General features: G+C 39.1%; 1 pseudogene; it reads right to left on the bottom strand.

Annotated features, from left to right (window-relative positions):
* Positions 1-3,546: 3,546 nt before the first annotated feature.
* On the bottom strand, positions 3,547-4,483 carry LOC132666241 (olfactory receptor 2B8-like; annotated as a pseudogene).
* Between the last annotated feature and the right edge of the window lie 4,672 nt (positions 4,484-9,155).

Raw genomic sequence — 9,155 nt, 5'->3', positions numbered from 1 at the left:
TCAAAAATAAATAAATGTAAAAAATAAAAATAAAAGGCAACCACATTGGCGAGGAGGAAGTCAAACTTTCACTCTTCACAGATGACATGATACACTAGATGGAAAACACAAAAGCTTCCACCAAAAAACTGCTAGAGCTGATCCATGATTTCAGCAAAGTCACAGGATATACAATCAATGCACAGAAATCAGTGGTATTTCTATACACCAATAATGAAGCAACAGAAAGAGAAATCAAGGAATCAATCGCATTTACAATTGCACCAAAACCCATAAAACACCCAGGAATAAACTGAACTAAACAGATGAAATATCTATACACTATAAGCCATAAGAAAGCTTTTGAAAGAAATTGAAGAAGACACGAAAAAGGGGGCAAAACATTCCATGCTCATGGATTAGAAGAACAAATGCTGTTAAAATGGTGATACTACCCAAAGCAATCTAGACATTCAATGCAATCCCTATCAAAATAACACCAGCATTCTTCACAGAGCTAGAACAAACAATCCCGAATTTGTATGTAATCCCAAAATACCCCAAATAGCCAAAGCAATCCTGAAAAAAGAAAACCAAAACCGGAGGCATCACAATCCAAGACTTCAAGATGTATTACAAAGCTGTAATCATCAAGACAGTATGGTAGTGGAACAAAAACAAACAGATCAATGGAACAGAATAGAGAACCCAGAAATACACCCAAAAACGAATGGACAACTAATCTTTGACAAACGAGGAAAGACTATCCAATGGAATAAAGACAGTCTCTTCAGCAAGTGGTGCTGGGAAAGCTGGACAGCGACACATAGAAGAATGAACCTGGACCACTTTCTTACACCATACACAAAGATAAACTCAAAATGGATGAAATACTGGAATTTAAGGCAGGAAACCATCAAAATCCTAGAAGAGAAGACAGACAAAAACCACTTTGACCTCAGCCGCAGCCACTTCTTACTCAACACATCTCCGTAAGCTAGGGAAACCAAAGCAAAAATGAATTATTGGGTTCTCATCAAAATAAAAGCTTCTGCACAGTGCAAAACGAGAAGGCAACTGATGGAATGGGAGAAGATATTTGCAAATGACATATCAGATAAAGGTTAGTATCCAAAATCTATAAGGAACTTATCAAACTCAACATCCAAAAATAAATAATCCAGTGAAGACATGGGCAAAAGATATGAACAGACACTTTTCCAAAGAAGATATCCAGATGGCTAACAGACATTGAAAAGATGCTCAACATCATTCATCATCAGGGGAATACAAATCAAAACCATAATGGGATACCACCTCACACCTGCCAGATGGCTACCATTAACGATGCAGGAAACAACAGACATTGGCAAAGATGTGGAGAAAGGGGAACTCTTTTGCACTGCTGATGGAAATGCAACCTGGGGTAGCCTCTCTAGAAAACAGTATGGAGGTTCCTCAAAAAATTTAAAAATAGACTACTTTATGACCCAGCAATTACGCTACTAGGCATTTATCCAAAGGATACAAGTATGTTGTTGCGAAGGAATATATGCACCCCAATGTTCATAGCAGTGCTATCGACAATAGCCAAAGTATGGAAAGAGCCCAAATGTCCATAGATGGATGAATGGATGAAGAAGATGTGGTATATATATACACAATGGAGTAACACGGCAATCAAAAAAACATGAAATCTTGCCATTTGCGACAATGTGAAGGGAACTAGAGTGTATTATGCTAAGCAAAATTAGCAGTCAGAGAAAGACAATATACGACTTCACTCATATTTGGAATTTAAGATACAAAGCAGGTAAACGTAAGGAAGGGAAGCAAAAATAATGTGAAAATGTTGAGGGGGACAAAACATAAGAGACTCTTAAATACAGAGAACAAACTGAAGTTGCTGGAGGGGTTTTGGTGGGGGGATTGGCTAATTGGGCCAGGGTCATTAAGGAGGACACTTGTTGGCATGAGCACTGGGTGTTACATGTATGGGATGAATCACTGGATTCTACGCCTTAAATCGTTACTGCACTATATGCTAACTGACTTGGATGTAAATTTTTTAAAAAATTAAGAAATTAAAAAAATAAAATAAAGACTACAATGTCACATTCACTTGCTATGGGATGTTTCTATTTCTTACTCATCATTCAGAATTGTATAACAGTTATTTCATAATGAGATGGCTGCTTGCAAAGAGAAGACATATGGAGATTTTTAATAATAAACATACAAATTTTATTTTTTGTTTGAGTTTGTGCATCCGAGCAATCTGCACAGAACATGGGATTTCCTGGGAAATAGTATTCATTTCCTTTTTTTTTTAATATATCACTGCATTCAAATATATGGGGACCTTGGAAGGTGTGAGATATAAAAGCTTTGATCACTTGAAGCCTGGATAAAAGAATTTGTAAAATAGTACGAAGAGAGAATCTAAGTATATTTTACCCTTTAAAACTTTTCCTGCATTACTATACATAAAACGTGTAGAATATAAAATAGGACTTGAGTCACGCATTGTTCCTCCAGGATATTGTCCCCAAATGTCATTTCTAATGAATGGGTTGGCTCACACACTGAATCTCACCAACGTGCACACCTCACATTGGTGCGTCTCTGACTTTGCACATAATGACACATGAGCACCACCTGGCGTGTTACCAGCTCAAGTTCCCAGTGTCACTGGCAGATATGCATCACGCCCTCCCCCTCCGTGACATGAAGGCTACATAAAACCAGTGTCATACCTGTGAGGTCACACTGGGGCCTGATATCTGAATGGCTTTATGAGCATTGACGTTAGTAGGTTTTTGTTTGACCTAAAAGTTTTTTACACTGTTGCCCACCTCCTTCTGTGAAAAAAAATGGTGATACAGTCAACTTATGGACCTTCTATCAGAGCCATGACTGAAATGCAAGAAAAAGTGATATGCCTCCTGCGATTGCTAAAAAATACTAAAATATTAATATTTCTTGGAAACCTGGGAGGCTCAATCAGTTAGGCATCTAATTCTTGCTTTCGGCTCCGGTCATGATTCCGCAGTTTGTAAGTTTGAGCCCCACGTTGGGCTCTGTGCTGGCAGCATGGAGCCTGCTTGGGATTGTCTCTCTCCCACTCTCTCTGCCCCTCTCCTGCTCCTGCTCTCTGTCTCTCTCTGAAAATAAATAAATAAACATAAAACAAATTTAATATATTAATATTTCTGATTTTTATACAATGGTTCATATTCTTATTTTGCTGTGGTTTTTTCCTGTGTGTGTAGATGGCTTTTTGCAATTAGAAATGCAGTAGTACTCCCAAAGGGGTAAAATAAGAAACATTTGTGGAGGTTTTTGAAAAAATAATATGATGTAGATGCTATAGGAACAGTAAATCAGCATCTCCGGAAGTTACAATGAGTCATGAATTCAGTACGTGAACTCTCACTTGCATAAAAGAATGAGGTAAGGAAATTCTCTTGAAGAGTCATCAGGGGAAATGTTGTGTGACACCTGCAGGACACAAAATTTTAAAGCCTCTGACATTCAGGGTCTTCCACCAAATCGTTCTCACCCCAATCATCTGGAGTCAAAGCTCCTACAGAACACTTTTTTCATTGCTCCCATCACATCCTTGTTCCGCAGGGTATATATGAAGGGGTTGGCCATGGGGGTGACAATGGTGTAGAAAAGAGAAACGAACTTGCCCTGATCCTGGGAATGGTTGTTGCTGGGCTGGAGGTAAGCATAGATGGCCGAGCCATAGAACAGGGAGACCACTGTGAGGTGGGACCCACATGTCCCAAATGCTTTCCTCTGCCCTGAAGCTGACTTTATTGCTAAGACCACCCTGACACTCCGACCATAGGAGAATGTGATTAGTGCTACAGGTATGAGAAGAATGATCATACTGGCAAAGAAGGCCTCAGATCCTTCACAGTGGTGTCAACACAGGCAAACTTGAGCAATGGGGGAACCTCACAAAAGAAGTGGTCTATTTTATTTCTCCCACAAAGTGGTACAAGGAAGATGAGCGCCATCTGCAATGAGGAGTTGGCAAAACCAATGAACCATGATGCAGAAGCCATCAGGGTGCACAGATGGGGGTGTATGATCACTGTGTAGTTCAGGGGCCTGCAGACAGCTGCGTAGCGGTCAAATGCCATCACCCCTAACAGAATGCATTCTGTGCCTCCCAACCTTAGAACAACGAATAGCTGAGCTACAAAGCCACCGAAGGAAATAGACTTGTCTGCTCCCCTGAGATGAACCAGCAGCTGAGGAACAGTGCTGGTTGTATAACACAGGTCAGAAAGCTTAGGTTGGAGAGGAAAAAGTACATGGGAGTCTGCAGGTGTGGGTCCAGGCGGGACAATGCAATGATGCTCGTGTTTCCCAGGAGGGTGAGCAGATAGAAGATCAGAAGAACCACAAAGAGGACTCGCTCCAGCTGAGGCCGGTCAGAGAAACCCAGCAGGATAAAGCCAGTGATAGAACTTCCATTTTTCTGGTCCATTCTTTCTTATCACATGTTTCCTGTCAAGATCAAGCATTTAGCAATTTTTAAGATAAATCTTCAAAAAAAATGTTGGCAGGAGGTGGATTTATCATGTTATAAGACAGGTCATGGCATTTTATAAGTAACTATTTGAATAAATGAATCACCCATGAAATTGATCAATTAGTTCCAATTTAATTCCACATTACCATAAAAAGTTAATCATTAATATTTAATGTAAGAAAAATCAAATAATGGACCTGTGTCTGCATCAGTCATAGGTACACAAGGTCTTTCAGTCTCAGTTTAGTAGGCTTAAAGTACTACAAAAATATTTGTACATTTCAGAAAATGGGGATGAGGGAAAAGAGGAAGGGAAATCAGAAAGAATAGGAAAGAGATACAGAAAGAGGGAGATTCATTATCTTTCATATGTATCTCATCGTTCCACACAGTTGAAATGCGCACACTACGTCATAGATGATAACACAACATGACCTTGAAAATAAATTCAGTTATTAAAATTTATGACCTGGAATATACTTGTACAAAGAATTCAATTACCATCAGCCTATCACTATTAGTTCTGCATATAAACATACATCGGGTTTGGGGGGGGGGGTAAGTAAAACAATTAAATACTCAGTCAGAGAAATTGACAACACCACCATTCAAACAGTGTTTAACTTTGGCCCGAAAGATGCTGAAAATTGCCATACCAATTTCACAGGGACTCCAAAAATTCAGTGGCTGTGCAGACTCCTTTGGAATCAGAACTCTAAAATCCAATGGCCAACATTTTCCTCTTCCTTCTGCAGATATCTGTTTCACACATTACCAACTAGAGTTCATAAAATTCCTGAAAGAAGTAGGATTATTCCCTATCAACATTCTAATCAGAACATTTTAAAGCATTATCCAAACGTGTAACCTATGTACAAAATGTAATGCTTTGCATCATTTCCTATGATAAAATAATTACTTGGGTAAATATATAGAGATAAACACAGATACATTCTCAAAGCCATGACAAGTCGAAGAGCTATAATGCAAAACTTAATGTAGTACAAGGAAAGGCCTAAAGGAAAGGATATATTGGTATTGTACAAAATCCCCAACACCCAACCTTATTATATTAAAGATCACCATTCTGGAAGCTAGCTTGCAGAGTTAGTCACACTAGATCAAACACAATGCCAGCTCTAAGGCTCTAAGGCTCGTCTGATGACCATTTCCATCCAGCTGCGCAGTACTGAACGAGCATAATAACATACGAACGAAAGAGGCATCAGGACACGAGTATTTCAGTTCTTTCATATTCAGAAGGGTAGGCATCCACTACGTTTTTAATTCTTCCAAGAGTTTTAAAATCTGAACCAAGTTTGGGGCTAGACCCATTGATATCTGAACAAAATTGGTACAAAACTGGCATAAAAACTGAATAAAAGATGTAGTATTTCACACTTTTTTATGCCTCTTTGATTTCCTATTAAGATTGAGCAGTGGTATCCACAAAACAAAATCTATGCGCCAACAATTTCTTAATAGAATTAATTATAAAGGTATCAGGGACAGTCCAAGTGCATCAACAGGGAATATCCCTTCCCTCACACCTTCTCAGAAGAGAAAATAAAACAAACCATGGTTCGGTCTCATGCACACATGCACGAATATACATACATCCATCTGAAGCATACTGCTGACAAATTTTTATTTTTTCATATTTTAAGGTTTATTTATTTATTTGTGAGAGAGAGAAAGTAGAGCGAGCAGAAGCAGAAGAGGCGCAAAAGACATGGAGAGGGAGAGACGGAGAGGGAGAGACGGAGATAGACACAGAGAGAGAATCCCAAGCAGGCTCCTCACTGTCAGTGCAGAGCCCGACCTCACACCTGTGACATCACGACCTGAGCTGAAATCAAGAGTTGGAGGCTTAACCGACTGAGCCACCAAGCTGACAAGTTTTTAAATGTGACTTATAAAGGAAACACTCACCAAAGTGAAGGAGGCCAAACGTAAAATGCTAACTGATCCAAACAAACACCAATATAATACTGCACCATTAGAAAAAAATAATGATACATTTTAACATTATCATACCGATAAGGACTAGGAAGACAGGTGAGAAAAGATAAATCCCTGGAGAATGGAACTGGTACAAATTTCTTGCTGCTCTACAGGATTATATGTGTATGTGTGGGTTTCAATACAAATATATATAAAAGAATGTGGACCACACGTCATGAAATTATGATACAGAAAAATCAGTTTTAAAAATTCTACATAAATTATTACCTTACATATAAAAAGTAAACACTTGAAAAGGGCACACATTATATATAGAAAGGGAAAAATATTAAAATAAAAACAGATTCTATAAAACAAGTGGCATTCTATGTAATGATTACCATCAAAAAAACTATACAATTGAAATGACATCTCACAAGAACACAATTTTACAATAATAATTAAGAGATCAGGCAGCAATGAAAGAGGTTAAAGGCTTAGTACTGACACACATAAGTGATAGAGTAGTAGTTGACAGTTTGAATAATTGTTCAACACTGACACAAAACTCTAAAATTTTAGTGCAAGAGTACATATTTTCACACTGGATACTCAGTGTGCACACTACACATTTTAAAGACAAAAGATCTCAATACAATGTCTCGATTTAAGATATTTCAAATATATAACATTCACCGATATATTTGACCTACACATTCTGCCGTATCCAGTTCCTGAATAAATCCTGAAAACATGGGGCAAGAAGTGCTATGACTGAATCGCTATTGCTTTCTTTTTTTTTCCCATACATGAAATTTATTGTCAAATTGGTTTCCATACAACACCCAGTGCTCATCCCAAAAGGTACCCTCCTCAATACCCATCACCCACCCTCCCCTCCCTCCCACCCCCCACCAACCCTCAGTTTGTTCTCAGTTTTTAAGAGTCTCTTATGCTTTGGCTCTCTCCCAATCTAACCTCTTTTTTTTCCCTTCCCCTCCCCCATGGGTTTCTGTTAAGTTTCTCAGGATCCACATAAGAGTGAAACCATATGGTATCTGCCTTTCTCTGTATGGCTTATTTCACTTAGCATCACACTCTCCAGTTCCATCCATGTTGCTACAAATGGCCATATTTCATTCTCTCTCATTGCCACGTAGTACTCCATTGTGTATATAAACCACGATTTCTTTATCCATTCATCAGTTGATGGACATTTAGGCTCTTTCCATAATTTGGCTATTGTTGAGAGTGCTGCTATAAACATTGGGGTACAAGTGCCCCTATGCATCAGTTGCATAGGGTTGTTTATTCAGGGAATGCTCTCGGGATAAACAGGGTGAGGGAAGGAAAACAGAGCAGAGAATATTGCTAAGCAAGGATGTGGTCTCCAGTGGAACAGAGCAGGAGCCTGATCCCATGAGATGATGAAGAGAACTCTCCAGTAGAACCCTCCATCTGTGATGGTAGAAATACTGTGTCCTCACTGTCCAATACTATGCCCACAACCCACCTGTGATACCTGAGAATTTTAAATGTGTTAGGTACAGGGGCGCCTGGGTGGCTCAGTCAGTTAACCATCCAACTTTGGCTCAGGTCATGATCTCACGGTTGGTGAGTTTGAGCTCGGCATCAGGCTCTCTGCTGATAGCACAGAGCCCACTTCAGATCCTGCATCCCCCCTCCTCCCTTTTTCTCTCCCCCACTGGTTCTCTCTCTCTCAAAACAAATAAGCAAACAAACAAACAAACAAATGTAATGAAAATAAAATGCCTTAGCTACAAAACAATAAGAAAAACAATAAAATATGCTAGCTAAGAAACTGAAATTACATTTTAATTGTAATTTAAATTTAAACCGTTGATGTGGGTACCTCCTACTGTATTGGACAGCACAGCTTTAGAGCATGAACTGCATCAGATTCAGGCCTGCCTTGGCATTGGCACCTTTTGTACATCCCATAGTCTGTCACTGGCTGTGAGCTGCCCCCACCAGGTTCCCCAGACCACCTGACAATGTGGCTCCCTTTCAGCTGACAGCAATTCTCTCAAGAAGGGAATGGCTATGAACCTTGGAGCCCACACTCATAACAGAGGTTTAGATTGGAGCCCTAGTAGGTAAAGAGCGTCTGGCAGGTCACCAACAGCATTCACACAAGAGTCCATGATCATGTGCAAGGATAGAAGGACAGAACCTAGTGTACTTTACACATCACCTCAGTGCAATCACACACACACACACACACACACACACCAGACACACACACAAACAACATGGCATTTCCCTAATTTATCAATTATGTAAACATTTGGGCTTCTTACTACTTTTTTCTTCATCACAATGCTATTTGTGCTCATGTGAAGGTTCAGCTTTTCTTGTTAAGAATAATGTCAGAATACAGATGCATTGACACAGTATTCACAAAATGGAACTTCTCTTATGTAATTTTCAACATAGCAGTTAAAAACTCCATACATATTTTAGATATTCTGGTAACCATAAAGGATAAAATGAGCATTTAGAAAATATAATGCTGACAATGAGTTTATGCACAGAAAACAAATATTGTCTCGTTTCACAGACAATAAGGAACCAAAGGGAAAGAGCATGGGAGCATGTAATCTAATACTTTTACACTTATGCAGAAAGGGCATATTTTATGATCACTAAATATGAATAGTTA

This window comes from Panthera onca, chromosome B2 (genome assembly GCF_046562875.1).
Source record: "Panthera onca isolate mPanOnc1 chromosome B2, mPanOnc1 haplotype 2, whole genome shotgun sequence".
In the NCBI taxonomy this organism is placed as follows: domain Eukaryota; kingdom Metazoa; phylum Chordata; class Mammalia; order Carnivora; family Felidae; genus Panthera; species Panthera onca.
This window is presented reverse-complemented; position numbering and strand designations above follow the sequence as displayed.